Source organism: Mustela nivalis (assembly GCF_964662115.1).
Source record: "Mustela nivalis genome assembly, chromosome: 7".
NCBI lineage: Eukaryota > Metazoa > Chordata > Mammalia > Carnivora > Mustelidae > Mustela > Mustela nivalis.
The window spans coordinates 55,448,739-55,470,495 of record NC_139026.1 but is presented as its reverse complement, the minus strand read 5'-3'; the positions used below and the strand labels follow the sequence as shown (position 1 = coordinate 55,470,495).

General features: G+C 45.9%; 1 long non-coding RNA gene across 1 annotated transcript; it reads left to right on the top strand.

The window, feature by feature from the left end:
- Positions 1-16,678: 16,678 nt before the first annotated feature.
- On the top strand, positions 16,679-20,932 carry LOC309869635. The gene is made up of 2 exons (XR_014314296.1): positions 16,679-16,908; positions 19,363-20,932. It is a non-coding gene; the product is annotated as an uncharacterized lncRNA (long non-coding RNA).
- The last annotated feature ends 825 nt before the right edge of the window (positions 20,933-21,757 follow it).

The following is a 21,757-nucleotide window of genomic DNA, read 5'->3' as shown; positions in this document are numbered from 1 at the left end:
TCTCTGACTCACACATACAGACCACAGTGGAAAAAGGAGTGACATTGCTTCAAATGAGTAATAGAAGTCACACAAATAGATCTGTTTACCGAAGCCCATTCCTCCTCATCGAAAAAGAGACTTGGTTACCATGGGCAAAGCCAAAACACAAGTTCTCTGTCAGAAGGTTCATCTGGGGAGGGGGACACAAAGGGACGCGGCCCTGCCCCCTGAAATCCTAGCTAGTCATCCAAGGAGATCCCCATCTGTCCTCCCCCACCTAAGGCATCCGTGGCTGCCCACTGTCATGAACGAGCAGATTGATTTTTTCTTTGCTTCCCTGCCTTACCCCTGTGCACTCTCCTATGGGCAGCCGTGACTTGAGACCTGGGAAACAGGAGAGCACACACGGAGAGCTCTTGTAACCCAGCCTCTGACTGATGGAGCGCAGGCTAAAGCGCAGGCTGGCCTTTAATTATACTCTGATTGAATGCCCCTGTGGACTCCTCACATTCGGGAGCTAGTCCCCTGCTGAAGGACTTTGTTCTCTGATCTCCATATAATAATCATCCGGACCTTGCTCCATAGTTGAGCTTCACCAGGAGGGGCCCTGGAAGTCACCTAACCCCACAGCCCCGGCAGCAGTCCCTGAAAATGAGAGCTCAGATGCTGGAGGTCAAGCCCGCTCTCCATTTACTTGGCTATGTGGCTGTGGACAAACGGACCTCCCTAGGCCAGTCGCCTTGTGCATCCAATGGGGGCAGAAGGTACCCATCGCATAGAGCTGTGGTTAGAAATACACAAAGAGAGGGGGTCCTGGGTGGCTCAGTCGGTTAAACATCTTTGTCTCAGGTCCTGATCCCGGGGTCCTGGGATCGAGTCCTGCGTGGGGCTCCCTGCTCAGCTGGGAGTGAGGCATCATCAATTAGCAGAGGCAGCTTGGATCCCAGTCTGCCACATTCATTCAACTGTTTCTGTTCTCTGCTGCATAGAGACGACAATTCAAATTATTCTTCTGCAGTTATGCATTTATTCAACCAACACACCTGCATGTTGCATGAGGCCCAGTTCAGAGCACTGGGTCACAGATGTGAGCAAGATCCCTGTCCTCTTGGAACTTATTCTCCATAACTGAGCGTGTGCTGTGGCTATTCACCAACATTTTGATAAAATTGGATGGTAAAATTGCAGGTCAATTTCAGTCTCCTCTGGGTCACATTTCTACATTTTCCAAATCTTCTGCAATGAACCTACATTATTTTGGTATTTAGGAAAAATATTTTAAAGTGGAAAGGAGAGAATATGAAGTGGATGCTGGGAAAACATCACACACACATGTACACACACGTCACCCACACACCCCGATTTGATACCACATCTTCCCAAGTTCTGGAGAACTGAAGTCTGTCCCTGGAAGGCTAAGACAGTGTAGGTTTTTCATTAAAAACTTAAAAAAAAAAAAAAAAAAAAAACATGATGTGACACAAGATTGCATCAGTTTCTCATATCTTTCCTCACCTCCTCCTCCCCCATCACTCATTTGATAATAAAAGTGCCTGTTTGAGAAAAGCCACTCCCAGGAGTGGGTTAGGAGGCCCTGTGATCTCTGAGCGGCCTAACCCCTAGGGAGGGGAGGACGCTGAGGCCCAGGAACCCTTGCTGGCTTTCGAGGCAGAACAACAGAAGGACAGAATGACAAGCATATTCTCTCCCAGCTGCAGCCTCCAGCCTTCCCCTCCAAGGCCTTCTGCCAGCTTCAAACTCCCTCTCCCCCCCCACCGCACCCCTGCAGCATGTGAAGGAGACTGCGCTCTGAGGGGGTAAAGTCCTGGGATGCTGAGAAGTATGTGGTCTGGTTGCATTTTTTTATTAAGAAATCTGATGCAGGGGTCCTGGGTGGCTCAGTGGGTTAAAGCCTCTGCCTTCTGCTCAGGTTGTAATCCCAGGGTCTTGGGATCTAGCCCTGCATCAGATCAGGCTCTCTGCTCAGCGGAAAGCCTGCTTCCTCCTCTCTCTCTGCCTGCCTCTCTGCCTACATGTGATCTCAGTCTGTCAAATAAATAAATAAAATTTAAAAAAAAAAAAAAAAAAGAAATCTGGAGCCAGGAAATATTGGAGGGGAAGCGCTTTCTTGCTTCTTGCTCCCCTCTCAAGCTAACAAAGGAGAAAGGCAGAAACTTCTCTTCAAGTGCTAAAACAGAGGAGACATTTGGTCCTACTGGATTCCTGCACTGGGTTTGAAAGGAAGAGGCAGTGCATGGGGGCCAGGGAGGGAGGCAGGGGATCACCCATTTTTCTTCTCCCTCTGCCTGGCAGTGGGCTGGCAAACCAGCTGGTCTCCTGCATTTCCACTTCAAAGTGAGTCCAAGTCCTCTCCTTCCAAATGGACCTAATAAAGTCTCACCTGCCTGGGCCCTTTGCTGATGCTAAGGGTTTGGAGAGAAAATCTCAAATGCTTTGAGCTCTTAAAACACACAGACACACACATACACACAGTGGTGTCATATAAAGCTAAGTATTTTTAAAAGACAAAGGCCAGTCCAGGAGCTCTAAGGCTCATGATTAACCCTTGAAATGTCACTGAACTTATATTATACAACAAAGTCATCCAGTCGGAGGAGGAAATCAGGTCTGTTCTGGCTGCAGCTCCAGCTTGCCGTGCCTCTGGTTGTGATTCGAATGTGAAGTCCGATTCTTTCCATGGCCACGAGCTTCAGACTGTGGATAGGAAAGAATTCAGGGGTCTAACACCACATGGGGCTGGAGAACGAAACTCTCTCTGACATCTGCATGGGTCTTTGCTAACTCTACGGGGTCATCTGTCTTTCTGCTCTGTGCTCCCCTGCCCCTCATCAGGAGGGTAGGTTAGACACTTTCATTTTCCACATGGATAAAGAACCAGGCAAAGTTTCATGTGACCCCAGTCAAGTCACATATTCTCAGGAAGGAACGTCCCCTCTTGCCCAGTGCCACAGTGTTACCCTCAAGTACAAGAATATTTTTCCCTCCTTCTGAAGCAATGAGCATCGGCAGCTGGCACAATGCCATGTGGGGCCGATTTTCAAGTTTGAGCTGGCGTACACACTTTTAATGAATGTACAAATCAAGGGCTTCTCATGACGAGATACCAGGAGATATCTGCAAAGGTAGGTCTGAGCCCTGATGGCTCCCAGAAGAAAGAACTAATAATAGCTTCAACTTGTTTTTGCACAACTCGGTTAGCCAACAGGAATCTCAGACATGTTCCCCAAAGCCATTATATGTGCAGAGGATGTCAATGCTAATATTAGCAAACACTGCTTGAGAGGTAGCTAAGTTGAAAGGAAGTTACATAGCATCTTCCAAAACCAAATGAGTGTTCCTTGCCACTCCTATTTGAAACTTGAGAATTTACCAGAAATTTCATATTCTTCCCTCTTTTCCCTCCTGCCATGCTCCTGTCCTTATTTCTCCCTCAGACTGTTTTCTTCCTGCCTGCATCGTTTCCTTTCTCTAAATCCCTCTCAGTGACACGTCCTCTGAATATAATTCCACAAAATGGGAAGGCTCTCAAGCCCTCTCAGTCTCCCCCTTTCTTGTCTCGGCGAGCTTGTCCCGAAACTGATTTTGAAAGATAAAATTCATGAAACTCTGAGAGCGTTCCAAGAATGCGGGCCCTCGGCCTGGCACTTGCCGCCGAGTGGAAAGTCTCGCCAACCCAGCGGTGTGATGGCGTAGAAGAGGAAGGGCTGTCGAAGGCATCTGAACTTGGCAGGGGAAAGGAGCCAACCTTGCCACCTTGGACAGTTACCAGATGGATAACTAATGACCATCTTTAAGTTCTTAGGCAGCTGGGATGTGTATCGATGCTGGAAATGGCTGAAGGAACGGAATACCCGAGCCGTGTCCACAAGGTGACAGCTTTAAAGCCAGAGAAGCCAGAAAACAAATAAGTGATGATCAAAATAAAAAGTGAAAAGCTCCTTCTGCAGCTAATGGCAATGGCAATACTGGGGAGGCAAGGGCGGGGAGGTATTAAAGGTATATCGCCTTCTTCGCGATGCCCCTCATGTTACTGAATGCATTATTCCTCCTGCTTCACTGACCATTTCAGGGAAAGCACTGAATATTTATAATTAAAGAATGAATCTCCCTCCCTTTCCCTACCGTAGTGGGCAGCAGGTTCAGTAAGTAGATGCTGGGCACAGAGCAATTACTCATTTAAAACCTAGTACATTTAATTAACAAAGTGTCCAATCCCCAGATAAAAGAATCTCATTCCTCCTTCAAGATTTTCCCGTCCAGCTCAGAGGCTGAGCAGAGCACCCCTATCGCTAGGCTTCCACAGATGTGAGAAAGCGGTGAGCACATAGGTTGACATTTCCCCGGGGAAAACTGCCAGGAAAGAGGGCACAAAGCTAGGCAGCCCATCCCGGGACTCCACTGGGACCGTGTGGTCAGCAGAGCATACGAGACACAGTGACACTCTAGAGATGATCTTGATACCAAGTTAACACTTTCAAGGACATGAATAGTTTCCTGGTGGAAACAAACAAGCAAACACTAGAAAAGTGCCTCCATTATTCAGCCTCATTGGAAAATGGAGTATTCTTCCCAGTTAAATTTTAGGTTAATTGATTGAATATTTTCTAAGTCTTGCAGGACTAAATAGATGTCTTTCAAATCCCTAAGATTCGCACATGTGTGTGCGCGCACACAAGATGGCCTTTGCCATTCCAAACACGGATACCAGGTCCACTCCACTCTTTGTGGGTGGTATGTAGGAAGTTCTCTCAAGGCTCTGGAACTTGGCAGAGACTGTGGCCACAGGATTCCCGACCGTTCTTCCCTAGCAGGGCTGGGTAAATGCCGACGAATACGCAAAGGGTATTTTATATAAAATACATAAAAAAAGAGGGTCCTTTTTCAGACCCTCTACTGGTTTTTCCTCCTTGGTTAGCACTCTGTGGCTTCAGCCAAATGACATCTCTATCCAATGTCACTAATTCAGCTTCCTCTTGCTTGTTATATTTTTGCTTTAGTTATCCTTACCTGTGGCTACACTCAAGCACCTTAATTAGAGTTGGGGCTCCCTAACCACGACCACCCATTTGTTCAAGACAGTCACATCCACAGAGGCTCATAATCAACCACTCTGTTCTTCCTAATTCTTCCTCTTGAACAAAGACTTCTCCTTGATGTTTGGCAGCTATCTTAATCCACCGTTGTCCTAACAACTTCTATTTGAAGATCCAAGACATCACGCGCTCCAGAATGCTCTTCCTTCTAGATCGTGGGCTGGGCAACACTTGCCAGTCAGTGAAGGGAAAGCCACTATGAGTGAACCAGATGTAGGGAAATTCACTCCCACAGCACACAGATATCCATGACCAAAAGTACGATGTCCTTTTACTGTTTGAGTTCAGATCATTAAAAAAATGATACGTGATCTTTGAACGAAACTCCAACAGTGCATGAAAATGTGAGTAAGAACATTAAAATAACCCAAAACCTCACCTCTGGGATCATTACTGTAAACATTCTTTCATATATATACACACACGATACATATATATGTATATTTATACATATATAAAATATATATATATGTATATTTATACATATATAAAATTTTACCCCCGATGGCTCAGCATTGATGTGTGCTATTATCACAGAAAAGAAAGTCTCCAGGGTCCCTGTAGCTCCATCCCATAGCTTCCCATGTCAATAATGTAATGGCTACAAACTATCCCATCATGTACAACTACCATAATGGATATTTCTGTTGCTTTGACTTTTTTGTCACCATAAATAATACTACGGTGTAACTCTTGATATATAACACATCTGTACACATAATACCATATTTGCCATCTTTTTAAATATTGTCACCCTCATTTACCACACTGGCACGTAGTACTGATTTCATCTCTCAATCGTGTACAGTCTTGGAAAGCTTACTTAAGCACTCTGGATCCTATTCCTCATGATCTTGAGGGTCCCATCTAGTAATAATATATTTTTGGTCACTTCCTCAGTTCTAAAAACTCATGCAAAGCATGTATAAATGGATGCCAACCAGCCGTCTCTGATCTCTTCCTTCTCTTTTTATCTCAGTAATTGACAATTCATATTGTTGTCTTTCTGATCTTTCATCTGAGAACATGGAGCCAACTCGGACGGCCCAACCCTACAGATATAGGGCTGGGTGATTGCCAGGAATTTGAGATTCAAAAGATTCTTTAGTTCTGGCTAAATCTCCATGGACTGCCCCATTAGTGTTCTCAACTTGAACACACCCATTTCCCAAAATTCCAGGCCCATGGCATCATTTCACCCTCATTTTATGCCTTCATCTCATGGGTCAGGATGTGACCCTCATCAGCTGCACAGGCTAGAGTCACAAAGAACTTAGAGGGGCAGTAGGAGGTGTGCCTGTGACCGTCCCTAATGAGCTCCTGGTCCCATGGGGTGCCCCCGGCAAACTCGGTACAGTGAAACAAACAAGCCTGTGGTGATTCCTTTGCCCAGGAATTTCCAGTCTTAGCTCAGAAGCAATAAAATGCAGGGTCCGTACTAGCTGGCAGAAAGTAACAGCTGCACAGTCCAGTGCTGGCTGCCTGATAGATGGGGCAGGGGCTGGCTCATTAGGACTGGCTGTTGGATGACTCTTGGGATGTCTCCTTCTTGAGAGGAAGAGCTCTTGGCACAATTCCGAGGATTAAGATCTATCGTAGTATGGACTCCAGAAGGGAGGTTTGCTAAAAATAATAACAAAGGCCCACTTGGGTGGGTCAGTTGGCGAAGTGTCCAACTCTTGATTTTTAGCTCAAGTCATGATCTCAGGGTCGTGAGATAGAACCCTGCATAGGACTCCATGCTCGGGATGGAATCTACTTGAGATTACCTCCCTCTCCCTCTGCTTGCACCACCCCCACCAACCCGTGCATGCTTGCTCTCTCTCTCTCTCTCTCTAAGATAAATAAAATCTTAAAATAATAATAATAAAAAGTACTAACAACAGCAAAGCTTCCTATTTGCATGCCACCTTATGGGCATACATTCCTTGTGTTTTAACCTCTTTTTTTTCTTTTTTTACATTATTGGAAGGGTGAAATTGAGGCTCAGAGATGCCTAATTGGTCAGAGCCACAGAGCTATTAAGGAACAACACCTAGTTTTCTTAGCTTTGGGTTTGTTTTTTGTTGTTGTTGTTGTGTTGTTGATGTTGTTGTTGTTGTTGTTTAACTATTTGTTTCCTGTAGGTTTTTGCTTTCCTCTATGTTCCTTACCTTTCCTTAGCTCATGGAAACTACAAGGGTCTGCTGAAGATCCAGGATGGTCCAAAAAGGTCGAGGATTTCCAGCTATGTGAGGTAGTTTTGAACAACTCTAGTTGTGTGCTCTCCAAATTGGAACTTCCTAGTCCTTCATGGAACAGCCTTGTGACCTCAAGAGATCCCTTCATCCATGTTCTCTGAGTGGAGAGACCTCTAGGCAACTCATCCCAGGGTAATCTCACATCTCCTGAGATCTGGTGAGAACCAGCCACCCTGGGGAAGCTTATCTAAGGATCTTGCCCCACAAAATTCAGCGAACCCTCACAAGCTTGGGCTCCAGGCACCCTTTGATCATATACAGAGACTTTCCCGCAGAAAGGACCATAGTTGAGGTCAAAGTACTAAAAGTTATAAGGACTTTATGACAGAAGGTATACATCTGACGAATAGATCATTGGGAGGATTTAAGGACACAGTTAAATTACCTTCTAAAAAGAGGACATAAATTGTTTTCAGAGTATAGAGAGGAGCTTCCATCTATGGGATTTAAGTCCATTTAGAACTTGGGCAAAGTACTTAAGTTTGTAGTTGGGACAGTGGCGCTCCAGCTGCCAGGGAAAGTTGCTGAGCACAGCAGCTCCTTCCCCTGGGAATTGGAGCGCCACTGACCCAACTACTGGTCAATCCAGACTACTGGTTGGTCCAACTACTGGTGGTCCCAACTACTGGTGGTCCCAACTACTGGTCAATCCAGACTAGGGGGATGAAGAGGCTCACAGGATGGAGAACACGGCCCACTTGAGAGAAGGCTGTAGGGAACATATTCCTGGCTGGACGGAAGCCACCCAACTGGGACTATCCCAAAAGAGTAACACAGAAGTCAGTTAAGTGCTAAACCATTGAGGCTACAGGAAGGTAAGGCTGCCTGAGAGTAGGAGTCCTTTATTATTCACAAATGCCATCCCAAGCAGCTAGAACAGTTCCTGGTTAAATAACTTTTTGTTGAGGGGTACCTGGGTGGTTCAGTCATTAAGCGTCTGCCTTCGGCTTGGGTCATGGTCCCAGGGTCCTGGGATGGAGCCCTGCATCGTGCTCCCTGTTCAGCAGGAAGACTGCTTTTCCCTCTCCCTCTGTCCCTGCTTCTGAACCCTCTCTCACTGTGTCTCTGTCAAATAAATAAATAAAATCTTTAAAAAATAATAATAACGTTTAGTTGAATGAATGAAGCAAAACCTTGCCTAGGCTTGAAAAAGAAAATATGGGCTACTCTCAGGAAGAAGGAAGAGTGATTAACGATATGTAGTGTTGCCCTCTTAATTAACCCACCGGACCATAATAATAAAATAATAGTACCTGAAAGAAAGCAAATCATTCACCACAATAGCAATGAGTAAGCTAAAAACAACACACACACACACACACACACACACACACACAAGCCCACGTTAATTTCACAAACATTGCAAGCCCTCAGGTGAGCAGCTAATGGGAGGGGAACTGAGGAAGACACCCAACCATGTACCTGGTTGTACTGACTATTTTAATAGAGGACAAAGGGAAAACATGACTGCAAGAAAGGAATGTGACATATGAGTGAGCAAGCCATCTGGACTTTAAACTGTCACAGAATGAAAAGCATCACAGAGGATATCCGTTCACCAAAATAGCTGGGTTGAAGATAAAGGCTCACCCCAAAAAATTGAAAATCAGATCCATGATCCTCTCTCTCACACATGTTCTCCTCCTGTATTCCTTATCAGCAGAGCCTTCCCTAACCCTCTGCTTCATAAGATTAGGAGAGGTGCCACTCTGTACCCCTAAACTTCTCTGGGCTTACCCTCCAACGGATCTCCTCACTAAGTTCTGAGTTCCTTCACACCAAGGCACTGCATCTTCTTCCTTGCTGTATCTCAGCACCTAACACAATATCTTGCATATGTAGAAAGTAACCAATAAGTAGCTGAACAGAAATTAAATGAATTAATGGTTCCATCATCTACCCTCTCAACCTAGACTTCTCCCTCTCTTACCCTCCATGTCCAAAGTCACCAAGTCCCAGTCAACCCACTTAAAATGTGTGTCAGGCCTGACCCTTCCTCTTTGGTCAGGTCTTCTTTTGTCTAGACTCTCACAGAGTCCTCCTGACATCAGTCTACTGTCCACTGAGCGCTCCCCATCCCAAGCCATCCTCTGTGGTTTTGTTGGCAAACTAGCCGCCCACACACATAATTTATTTAGCCCTCAAGATAACATGAATTGGTTTCCTACCTTTTAAAATCATGACATTATCACACAATTTTGGTTTTCCAAAGTTTCTTTAAAAGTCAGAGGGACTGGAAACAAGGCACTTGATTCCCACATGGCCACAAAGAGCTGAAAGGAACTGGAGGCATGGAGCCTGTCACCTTCAGCAGGGACGTGCTCTCCTTCCCTCTTGGCCTGCTTCCCTTGGCCTGCAGGCATGGATGTAGGCCTGGGAGCTTGTTGTGCCCCTTCTGTCCTATCACCAGAGTTATCTATGAAACACAGATCTCATCAGATCAGATGACACGACTGCAACCTAACATTGCTGGCAAAATAAAATCACGGTATGCCTTCCACACATGTCACCCACGGACTCTGCCCACCTTTCAAGCCCACGCCTTCCTTTTTCTCAGCCTACACCTTGAACGTGCTGGGCATTTTCCCACCTCTGAGACTTTGCTCAAGCTCTCTTCTCTAGACTGAGTGCCTGGCCCTGTGCTATTGTGGTCGAGAGAACAGGCTGGAATCAGACTGCTTAGGTGCAAATCCTCTCTTAAGCCTTCCTCGTCTGTAAAATGGGGTTCATACTGGCTGACACTTCATGGGGTTATAGGGAGGAGCAAATAATTAATATTAGTAAAATTCTTAATACAGGGCCTGGCACATAGCAAGGGCTTAACAGGTGATCCCCATCTTGTTGTTGCTGTCGTCCTGCCCTTTTGTCCCTGAAGCAATGCTGTTCCACCTCCATAGCCAGTTCAAATGTCACCTTCTCGGTGAAGCCTTCCTCATCCTCCAACCCCGCCCTAAACACAATGAGTAATGAGGATTTTGCACAGACCTCTAGGATGGCGCTGACCACATCCGCTCACCTTTAGCTCTACTGTGTCCATCCCCTACGTGTAGTACTCACTCCCTAAGCGCTGAGTTGGACTTTTTCTAGTACCCCGTGCCCGACCCTAGGTGCTCAGTGTTTCTCGAATGAACTGGGGTGTATGTGATGATAGAAATAGCCAGAGGGCTGGGGAGCCTGGGTGACTCCGCTGGTTAAGCCTCTGCCTTCGGGTCGGGTCATGATCCCAGGGTCCTAGGATGGAGCCCCAATCAGGCTTCTTGCTCAGTGGGGATTCTGCTTCTCCTTCTCCCTCTGAACACCACGCCCCACATTTGTGTTCTCTCTCACTCTTTCTGCTCTCTCCCTCCCTCCCTCACTCTCAAATAAATAAATAGATAAATAAAATTAAAAAAAAAAAAGAAAACTGCTAATATACCCTTGTCATAACTTCAGGTAGGGTGTAGTTACCCTTTAAGAAGGTCTGCAGACAGGGACGCCTGGGTGCTTCAGTCTGTTGAGCATCTGCCTTCAGCTCAGGCCATGGTCCCAAGGTCCTGGGATCAAGTCCCACATCGGTCTCCTTGCTCAGTGGGGAGCCTGTTTCTTCCTCTTCCCACCCCCTGCTACTGCTCTCTCTTGCTATCTCTCTCTCTCTCTCTCTCTCTCAAATGAATAAATATGAGTACCCCAGAGGGTACTCATCTGTCACCAGAAAGAAGTTGATGAAGGATGATAAAAAGGAAAGGGATAAATTCAGAACACTAAAGGCAAGCTACAACACTTAATTGTGCCACTTTGCTTCTCTGACCCTTGGTTTTCTTATTTGTATGGTGGAGATAATACTGCCTTTCCTACCTCGCTGGAATATACAAGGACCTAACATAGGTGCAAACGTTTTACACACTACCAAATATTCATTCCAGTGCCTGGTACAACCCACAACCCTTATTTAATTACAAGAATTGGAGGGTACAAAAATGAACTTTCTAAAAGACCTGGATTACTAACACACAGTTATGAAGTGTGCATGTGGGTAGGAAAAGGAAGAATTACACACACACACACACACACACACACACACACACACCCTGCAAAAAACACCAAAAATCCATGATGGGGCTTCACCAAGAACACTGGGCTTATTTTGCAAACCAGCTTTTCACTTTGAAGGACTCTGGGCAAGTTCCTAACTTTTTTGAGCCTCAACATCTTCACTCTATAACAAAAAGAATAAAATCCATCCCAGAAGGTTGAGAAGAAGGAGGAACGACATGACGCCTGTAGAAACTTTGAACAGTACCTGCCACAGAGGCTCTCAGTAATGTCCATAGACTGTTAGTGGTCATCATCAGCATTAGATATACCCATTTGAATTTTAGTATGGTGCTAGTAACATTAGAATGAAAGCACAACATGTATTTTCTAATTTGGGATAGGGGCAACCGAGTGTTTAAAATCCTCTGCTCAGATCCTTACAGCCTTGTTCCTTGATCACTCACTTGGATCACTGCAGCCACTTCCTATCTGTCCCCCAACTCCAGGCTCCATGTTCTGATTCTTCTTCCCTCTTCTCAGAGCACCTTTCCCAAACTACCATGTCTCCCTACTAAGGCAAACTATTCAACAGCAACCAACTGTTGTTGGGACATGGAGTCCTCTACTTGATGATCATACAGTCTGCTTGTACCTCTCCCCCCAGTCCCTCCTGTCACCAACCCATCAACCACCCCTCATGCCTCATCCCAGCCACACAGTTCTAGATACCTCCAAGCCTTCAATATCCTGCCTTAATGAGATACCTTTCCCTTCTGACCTGTCCTCCAGGACTCAGCGTGGGCATCAACTTCTCCAGGAAGACATTGTCTGCCCCAGTGTGGAGTCGGTGCCCAACCTGGGAGCTCCCATAGGCTCTGAGTGCACCTGTCTTTGACATTCATCGCAAGGAAACACAATATTCATTTACTTCTCTGGCTCTCCCTTTCTGTTACATGGCAAGATCCCAGAAGGCAAGAATGGTCTTTGGGGTTTGAATCCTCACCAATTACCAACCATATCTAAGCATAGTTGGTGCTCTGTTATTTTTATTGAACAAAACATATTTGTGAGGGAACAGAAGATTGTAAAAATGTCTTGGTTGTAACATTAATGTCATCCAAGTACCTTAGTCTCTTGACTCCTCCCGCCAAAATCACGCATCTCCTTTAAAAAAAAAAAAAAAAAAAAAGATTTAGTTTATTTATCTGAGAGAGAGTATGTGTGTTTACAAGTTGGGGGGAAGGGCAGAGAGAGGGAGAGAATCCCAAGCAAACTCTGTGCTGAGCACAGAACCCAACTCAGGACTCAATCTCACAACCCTGAAATCCTGTTCCTACCTGAAGTCAGACACTCAACTGACTGAGCTGCTCTCCCCCCCCCCCCAGGTCCCTCACCTCCTACCTTTAGGAACTTACTTTTACAGACATAAAGAAGTCGGAACCTAAGTGATGGTGGATTCGAGGCCTCTAGCATTGTGTTCATGCTCACAGACAGTGGTGTTAGACAGTGGCCAAGTTTCAGCTGTGGCCATATTACTTATTGTGAGTCCTAGGCACACCATGCAACCTTTCTTACACTCTGTTTCCTTCCCTACAAAACAAATATAATTAGAATACATGCTTTGTAAAGTTTTTATGGCAATAAGACAAGATGATGCAGGTAAAACAGAGTGCCTAGCTTATAATAAGTGTTCAATAAATGTTAAAAATAAATTAAGGCTTAAGAATTTCTAGTAAATGCCTTTTGATCAATGAATCAGCAACAATTTGAATGCCTACCTATTGGACCCTCGGAAGCAAAGAGAGGCCCTGGTCACCCGTGATAGAGACTCTGGGCGGTATGTGGGAGGACGTATAGAAAGTCACAGAAGAGCTTGCCCTCTATGCTGAGAGATGGGCCTGAGCTCAGGGGTGAGTATGCCCACTTGCAAAGTAACTTAAACACTCCAGAAGCTGAATGTGCTGTTTGCAGCAGGTCCTGCTCTTCTATCCCCCAGACAGCCAGCCTCCAGCACCCACCATGGACTTTTCATTTGCTCTGAAACACTCAGCTCCCTTGGCCCCATGCTTTTTTCCCCAACCATCCAAGTGCCTTCTGGCCTTCTTGACTCAATTTTTAATTCCCTCAGGTCTTATCTAAGCCAGTTTTTTTTTTTTTTTGAAGATTTTATTTATTTGACAGAGAGAGAGATCACAAGCAGGCAGAGCAGCAGGCAGAGAGAGAGGAGGAAGCAGGCTCCCTGCAGAGCAGAGAGCCTGATGCGGGGCTTGATCCCAGGACCCTGAGATCATGACCTGAGCTGAAGGCAGAGGCCCAACCCACTGAGCCACCCAGGTGCCCCACCAAGCCAATTTTAAATGCCTGAAACTCTCATAGGGTCATAGTCAGCTTTATGAGGTTTTTATCATGAGGTTTTGAGCACTCACAGGGGTGAGCAGTCAAGATCAACAAAAGAAAAGGAAGAGGTAGTGCCCAGGGAGAGCAGAAGTCCCAGAGCTGACTCTCTGAACGTCCTGTTCTGAATGACACTCCCAGGGAAGGACAGGGAGGCAGTCCACAGCTTCATGAGGCCAGAGAGCAGGTCCTTTCTGTAGGGCAGCTTACAAGAGGCCTCTTGGCTGATGTCTGCTTTGGTCCTACTCCTGGGTCACCCCCGTTCACATCCTCCCTGCCTCTTCCCATCTCCCTTGTCCCAGCAGCAGCCCCCACGCCCGCAACATGCTCTGGCAGCCCCGGGTCCAAGGACGTGACCCAACCACACCCCCAACCTCTGGTGACAGGGTATGTCACTTAACCTCTCTGTGTCCCCCGTTTAGTCATCTATAGTGGGTGGAGAGCTCCACAGTGAAACCCGGGCTTCACTGCTATTAGTACCTCTCAGACCCATAACAGGGTGCCCATCATTTTATTTCGCAGCATTATGTGATATCCTGATAATGATAATAATAGATGTGACCTGCTGAATGCTTTATATGTACCTTCTGAACCTTCCAACAGCCCTGTTTAAAAAAAAAAAAAAGTAGCATCCCCAATTTGGAGATGAGGAAACTGAGGCTAAGAGAATGAAGTAGCATACCCAGTCACACAGTCACATGATTAGGACGTAGCCAAGCAGGACTTGAACGCCAGCCCTCCCTGCTCCTCCACCCGTGCCACCTCCCCCCTGCCAACACTTGCTAGAGCGAGGGACACTCCCACACCCGTGCCTCCTCCAAGTTCCAGACGCAGTGATGGGGACGCGTGGACATTCTGGTAAATTTCTGGATGTTGATGTATCTGCCTAAAGGGGATATTTAAGCAATATGCTTGTTTTTCTTTATAGTGTGTCACATACAGGACACAGAAAAGAGAAAACGTTCATTGGGATGTACCAAATCTCAGTATATTGATACCAGTCTGGTCCCTTTCCTTCTTTCTTCTGATTAGATAAAGCTTTTTCAGCTCTCCCAAGTTTCGACTTGACCTCACCTCCTTGAGTGAATTTCCTCTGGCTACTTACTCACTGGCTTTTCCCTCTACTAAGTACTTAACTCAGCTTAGACCATGCAATTCCGTATTTGTGTCTTTCACGTTTTGACTCAAATGTCACCTTCTTAGTAAAGAATCCTCTGGTCGCCTGCTCTAAAATTGCAAGCTCTCCCCAACACTTCCTACCTCACTTTGCTGTTTTCCTAAGTGATCTCCTTATTATCCCACATACTTCATATCCTACTCATTTCTCCATCAGGACATAAGCCCCCCGAGAGCAGGCATTTGTTCATGCTTTTCTTTATGGCTGTTTTCCCCGAGCAGGGTCTGGTAGGTGTTCAGGGCTTAGTGGCACGTTTTGGAGCATTTTGTTTCCAGTTACTTTGGCTGGATTAGTTCATTCTCCTTCCTTAACTATCAAGTCTTCAAAGATGCTCCATAGATCTTGTATATCTCCTGTAACCCCACACACTTTGGGAAGTTCCAGGAGCATGGAAGTTCTTTGAAAATCCACTTGCCTGATGGGGTGGCAAATTTATGCAGACCTGAGAGCTGTAAGCCCAGCACTGAGGGACATGGATCTTTTTAGTCATTGTGTATTTACCTCTGTTCGGAGATGTTTAATCTACACGGCAGGGTTGGAGGTGGAGTACTTCATGGTAAGATTTGATTTCTCCTTTATGACTCAGGATTAAGTGCTGGCAACCCTTTGTACCTTCCCCAACGAGTTTCCTCTTCTCCTAGCCCTGGAAGACAACTGGGTTCTCTCTGTACCTGTCACTCTGACAGCTCGCTGTGCTGGGAACGGAATTCAGCATGTTGTACAAATTCTTTGTGCCTGCCGGTCTACAGGCACATTCCCCAGACCCCCGCAGGAGTGACTGGCTCAGAGCGTGGACAGGTTTGTCACAAACCAGGATGGGCATACGCGGCCTGCCCCGTGCCCAGGTTGTGCCCGGGGGAGGGGGGAGATCACGGACTTCCATGGCCGTCTCATTCGCAGTGTGTACGCGTGTGCACGTGCCTTGGCATGTGTGTGCCCAGCCAGCTCTGCCTGATTCTCTGCCCTCCAGAGATGGGCGCCTCCTCGGGGAGCACCGGGGTGTTGAAATCCTCCCATGGGAGGGACCAGCTTTGACCCTGAGAGGATTTTCAAGGTGCCCAGTCAGAGGATTGGCTCCATCAGCCACCACCCAAATCAGGCCACAAGTTGCAGTGGTTAGACAATGAAATCATCTTTTCTTCTGGTTTTGGTGGTTACTATTTTTAGAACTGCGTTGAATGGCCAGGAAGAACCTGAGGGGAAGGTAGCCAGAGCAGCAAAGACCAGTTTCCTGGCTCAGGAGTCCCACAGCCCAGGGACAGTTTCCTGTTTGCTGGAGGAGAGCTGTGTGTGTGTGTGTGTGTGTGTGTGTGTGTGTGTGTGTCAGCAGGGAAGGGGGGAGGATTGCTCCCTTGCAGTTTTTAAAATTTTGCAACATTTTAAGGAAGATAAATAAGAAATCTTTGCCTCTGCCCAGGCTGAGCCTTCATAGCAATTATTTTTTTCTGCTGGGGAAGGAGGGTGTTGAGGAGCAGGAGAGAGCGAAAGAAAAGAGGGAGAGCAGAATGGGGGAAAAGTCAGCTTCGGTGGAACAGGATGTACTTAAAATTCTCCCTGTCTGTTATCCATCCACAAACTGGCCTCTCCGTGGGTGTGGGAGGCCACTGCGACTTCATACATATTTATAGTATTTGACAGATTTGTGGAGCCCAGCTCTAACGATGGATTTTAAATGAAGCTGGATGAAACGTATCTCTAGTCCCTGGGAAAGTTCTTAAAATTCTTTTTGTTTGTTTTTTTGGATGTGGTATAGTGTGGCGAGATGGTGCTGGCCGAAGTGTCACGGGTAATCACAGTGTGCGAAGCTGACAAGAGTCTGGGTGGGAGCCGGGTGACCCAGACCGGGACGGTCCACCCCGGAAGAGCGCCAGTCACTCCCAGACCCTGGAGCCCCAGAAGCAGGGTGTCGCTGCCAGATCCCACCAGGCCTCTGCCTCGCCTGCTTTCCAAACCAGATTCTCTCCACCCATATTAGCCCCAAGGCAAAGTAAGTCTCTGTCACCCCAAGGTCTCTGAGGATCCAGGCTTCCCAGGGGTCAAGTTTTCTGGAATCAGAATGCAGATGTCATGAACCCAAACTTCAATATCCCGGTTCCTCTGGGCTCCCAACTATATTACAGGAGTTTCCAGGTCTGAACCTTGGCATATATTTATATTATTTTCTAAATTGTGTCCGGGCCTAATGGAACTTCACAGGTTCACGGTTTTCTCTGCATGAACAACTTCTTTACGGACCCGAGTAGGCCTTTGGCTTCATTTGCAAAGTAAGAATATTGAACTCAGGGCTCTGCCAACTCAAAATTTTCAAGATCCAGTGGAAGGGAAGGCAAAATAAAATAAGATGAAAACAGAGAGGGAACCAAACCATAAGAGACTCTTAACTCTAGAAAACAAACTGAGGGTTGCTCAAGGGGAAGGGGTTGGGGAATGTGGTAGTTGGGTGATGGGCATTAAGGAGGGCACTTTCTGGAAGGAGTACTGGGTGCTGAATCACTAAATTCTATCCCTGAAACTAATCACACACTATATGTTACCTAAATTGAATTTAGATGAAAAGTTAAAAAATAAATACATTCAATAGCACTCTTCCAATCCCAAAGCCTTTTTTTTTTTTCTTTTTTTGCTGAGTCCTGCTAATGATTCCTCTGCCTTACTTCCTGTTTTGTGGGTTTTTTTTCTCCATTCCAAAGGTATCAACACTAGTTCATCTTTTAAGCTTCTCAGGGCTAGACTGTTAGGTCTGTCTTCCTAGGGATTGCTTTGGTTTCTGTGGTTTTTTATGTTAATTGATACCACCTAAGCTCCTCAGAATTACCAGCTTCAAAGACCATTTCATATTCAATTCGAGACCTGTAGATGGCTCCTTACCTCCCCACCCCTGCGCCCGCCTCGGCCCCCTCACCCCTGCTACTGTACAACGTGGACCTTTGGCTCTAGAGTACTTCGTAGCTTATCCAGTCCCCCATTCACCGACAAGAGTCTCACTCTTTGCCTTCACAATAACATTCCCATACGGTTTCCCCTTCTCTCTGAACCAGTCTGTGTCCCTCCTTCCTTCAACTCTTGGCCTGGCTCCACCGCTGGAGACAGATTCTCATTCCTTGGATGCGTCCTTCATGCTCCTTTCTTTGCCGTTTTGATCAAATACGCCAGTTGTGCTCTAATGGCTTCATTCTAGTGGCTTCAGTGACACCCTCTCTAAGGACAGGGACAAGACGTGCCTGCCTTTTCTTCTGTGCCAGTGAAATGTTGTCATGTCACAGTCCCCGCTTCCTCTCCTTGGTGTCCAATGCAGTATGTGACCCATAGATATACAATATTGTTGTTGGAGGATTGGCAGTAATTAAGGAACCTAACTGAGCTTGAATTTGCAGCTGACTCAACAGCAGCTGGGCTGAATCCAGCCCACTAACTACATATGCCTACTGCAGGAAGGCTACATGTCTGGGGCTGGGAGTACAGAGGAGACCCACAGGCTGGACGCAGGGTCTGGTTACACGGCCAGCTTGAAGAAGGCTGGGCTCCCAACGTGTTTTGCTTGTTCTGCAACTAGTGGCCTCTCTTGGTTTTTATACTCATCTCTGCAAATGAGGGGTGAGATGACTAAGCCAAGAAATCCTATGATGAAAGACTCTCCACAGGGGTATCATTGTATTTCTGTAAATATGATAGCCTCTGTAGAATCAACCCATAAGGCAGTTTATACAGAAGGATAAGGATTCCAGGATGTTTGCTCATATTTCCTGGGCAAACATCACATATAACCAAAGGAACAGAAGCTCTGGTCTCCTTCCCCTAATACCACCTGCACTATTGGCAAAAATGACCAAGAGGGGATCCCGGGAAGGGTTTGGCCTTCTTTACTGTATTTGCACACAATAAACAGATGAAAAAACACTGTCCTAAAAGTTTGAGTGCTCAGAAATGACACCCTTTCTTTTGTAGTCTTTCTGCATTTAATAGTCTCCTTGATGCCATAGGAAAAGTCTTCTGTGCATCTTCCAGAAATACCATCTCTCATGAGAAGACTGCAGAGTTCTACTGTGCCTTTCAGATCTAGGGCTTCCGTTGGAGGACTTGTTCGATCTCCTCAGGATTATCTTCAGGGTTCCAGAAGCAGGGCAAAAACATGGAGTGTCATCAAGGGGGGGGGGGGGGATGATACTGTTAGGACCTCACATCCTACCTCAAAGACTCCATAGAAGGAGTCACAATGGAGAAGTCTACACTTGACAACACTCCTACTCTGTGCTGACATAGACTTATCCTCTGGTGGCCAAGAGAGGTTGTTCTTAAAGGTGTCAGAGCATAAACTTGAGGAAAATGGTTTATATTTTCTTTTAATAAGAACCCTATCTTGTTACAAGTTCTAGAATGAAAGCCTGCACTGTACACCGTTTGATGATAAACAGAGCCTTCCATCCTGCTGTATCTCCTTCAGATACCTTGGGCACTGTGCTCCATCACCAGGACCTCCCAGTTCAAGTTCTGCTTTTCCACAACCAGAGTCATGAACTTAGAAGGAATCTCCTCAAGCAGGTTCAGCTACAGAATTAAATCCATCCACTGAACAAAACAAGTGGTGACAGGTTCACGCACCTTTGGCAAAAGTCATCCTGAGGGAAACTTATTGGTAACCCAAAATCTTCCTTTCCGGGATGAGGGACTGGTTTCCATTCTTTCAGTCTACAGCTCTGTTTTCTCCTTTTCACTTCATTACACTGCCTCTGAGACATGCCAGCATTGTTGTTTTTAAATAAAGTGAATGAAAATAGATTTGATTGGGGAATTTTAGAGTCTCTTGAAATCAAAGAGGGCCTCCTGGGGTAACCTGAACCAGACTGGGTGTCCACAAAGAAGAGACTCTGGTGTCAGAAGAACCAGATTTATCTGATTTCCAGCTGCAGGGCCTTGGATGAGGCATTCAGCCTCCCTGAAGCCTCAGTCTCCTCATCTGTAAAATAGGGTTAATGCTACCTAGCTGACTGAGGGGTTAGTAACAATTAATGTGATAAATATAGTTCCTTGGAACACAGGCATACAATAAATGGTAGATTTAATCTAAAATACGAACATTAGAGGACTAAGTGTCACATCCTAGGAAAACCCTCATAGAGAAAAGTTTATTGCTGAGACATTTTCTCTAGCTTAGGTCACCAAAGGATTAAATTAACACATGCAAGAGGGTAGAGCTCAGCATAACAAACAGGTGAAAAGAAAGGTGGAGAACAAGTCAATAGAGAGGAACATTCCACACGAAATTACACGTTTGGAATCCAAAGACAAGGGCTGGGTTTTCGAGCTTCAGTCACTGCTGAGGAGCAGTGAGCTGGAGAGTACATGGTGGGGTCCTCTTGAGCAAGGACCCAAGCTGTGACAGGAGAAAGGCCACTTCCCTCTTCTCTGGACGGGCCTGCTGAGCACCAGGGAAGAAAGTGAACCCAAACACTGGGTCTCCTGCCGCAGATGTGTGACTCTGGGCTGGAGGCATGGGAAAAGCCTATCACAAGGTGGACAGTTTCTAGAATCCTGGAGCCTGAGCAGAAGGCAATGCTTGAAGTCTTCTTGTGCAGCACTTTGGAGCTAACTGTGACACCAGGATCCTTGGAATCTTCTCAAAATCACAAGGAAGACAACCAGCTTACAAGGACAAAATGATACACCTTTGCCACCACAAATGTCAGACAGAAATCTGTATGATTCAGAGGGGTGAAACACACCAAGTTCATTGTTAAAAGTCAGAATGAAGTATATACATTTCCCAAAACATGTGATTGAACTAAACCGAAGTCATTCCCCCCTGCCCCCAGGTCTTAAATCAGCTCTAAGTGAGTTTAAGTACAAAAAATGTAAAGATGTGTATCTGTCCTAGTGAGTCAGGACAGAATCAGTTTCATGAAACTGATGAAGATATCAAAATATGCCTAAAATCAAACTGAAACAGGAGCTTGAGAAGTCAAACCTGATTAGATTAAAACAAACAGAAATAAAGAACTCACCATTCTCCAAGAGTGATGTTGTTGATTATGCTGTTCATGAAACTACTGTACTTCCTGACACTCGAATCTCAGAGTAATAACAGCTCCCTATGTATCCAGGGTGTGCCGATCCTGGGTTCAATCTCCAACGATCTCAGAACCTTCCAATTAGATCATTTATTTACCTCCAATTAATTGGTGTGGCCTTTAAGAAATGTGTTGGGCTACAGATCACAGGACATTAGATCCCACAGAGGAAACACAGAAGATGGCTAATTAACTTGTCAACTTAGAAATTATTAATGGTATTGTTAACCTATTGGCCAGAAATTATACCAGTGTGAGTGTCTGTGTGATCCGTATGTAGTCATTGTTGCATATGCACATGTTTTAATAATATAAATAATTAGCAACTGAAATTTACTCATTCTGTTGGAATGTATTCTTTAGATCTTGAGAACCCCTAGAGGGAAATAAAACTGTGGACTCCCCCCCGCCCCCCACCTTCCAGAGAGACCAGCACAGAGTGAGTTGTTTGTGTTGTGGAAAAACATACTTCCAGAATGGCATGGAAATGGAGGCTCAGGACACTCTTTATATACATAGAAGAAGAAAAAGGTAGGGACAAGTAGGAAGCTGGGAGTCATACCCCTGGAGCTCAGTTTGGCAGGTCTGCCTGGAGGAGGTGAAGATGCCAACAGAGGGAAAGAAAGGGGTTTTATGCCCTGCGGCCAGGAGTCTGAATATGGCTCGGATTCTCAGAGATGTGACAAACCCTGATGACTTGGCCACGAGGCCTCTGTTTTCTGCGGTTTCAGATTTACTCATCTGAGAAACCTGGGACCTCCTCACCATTGT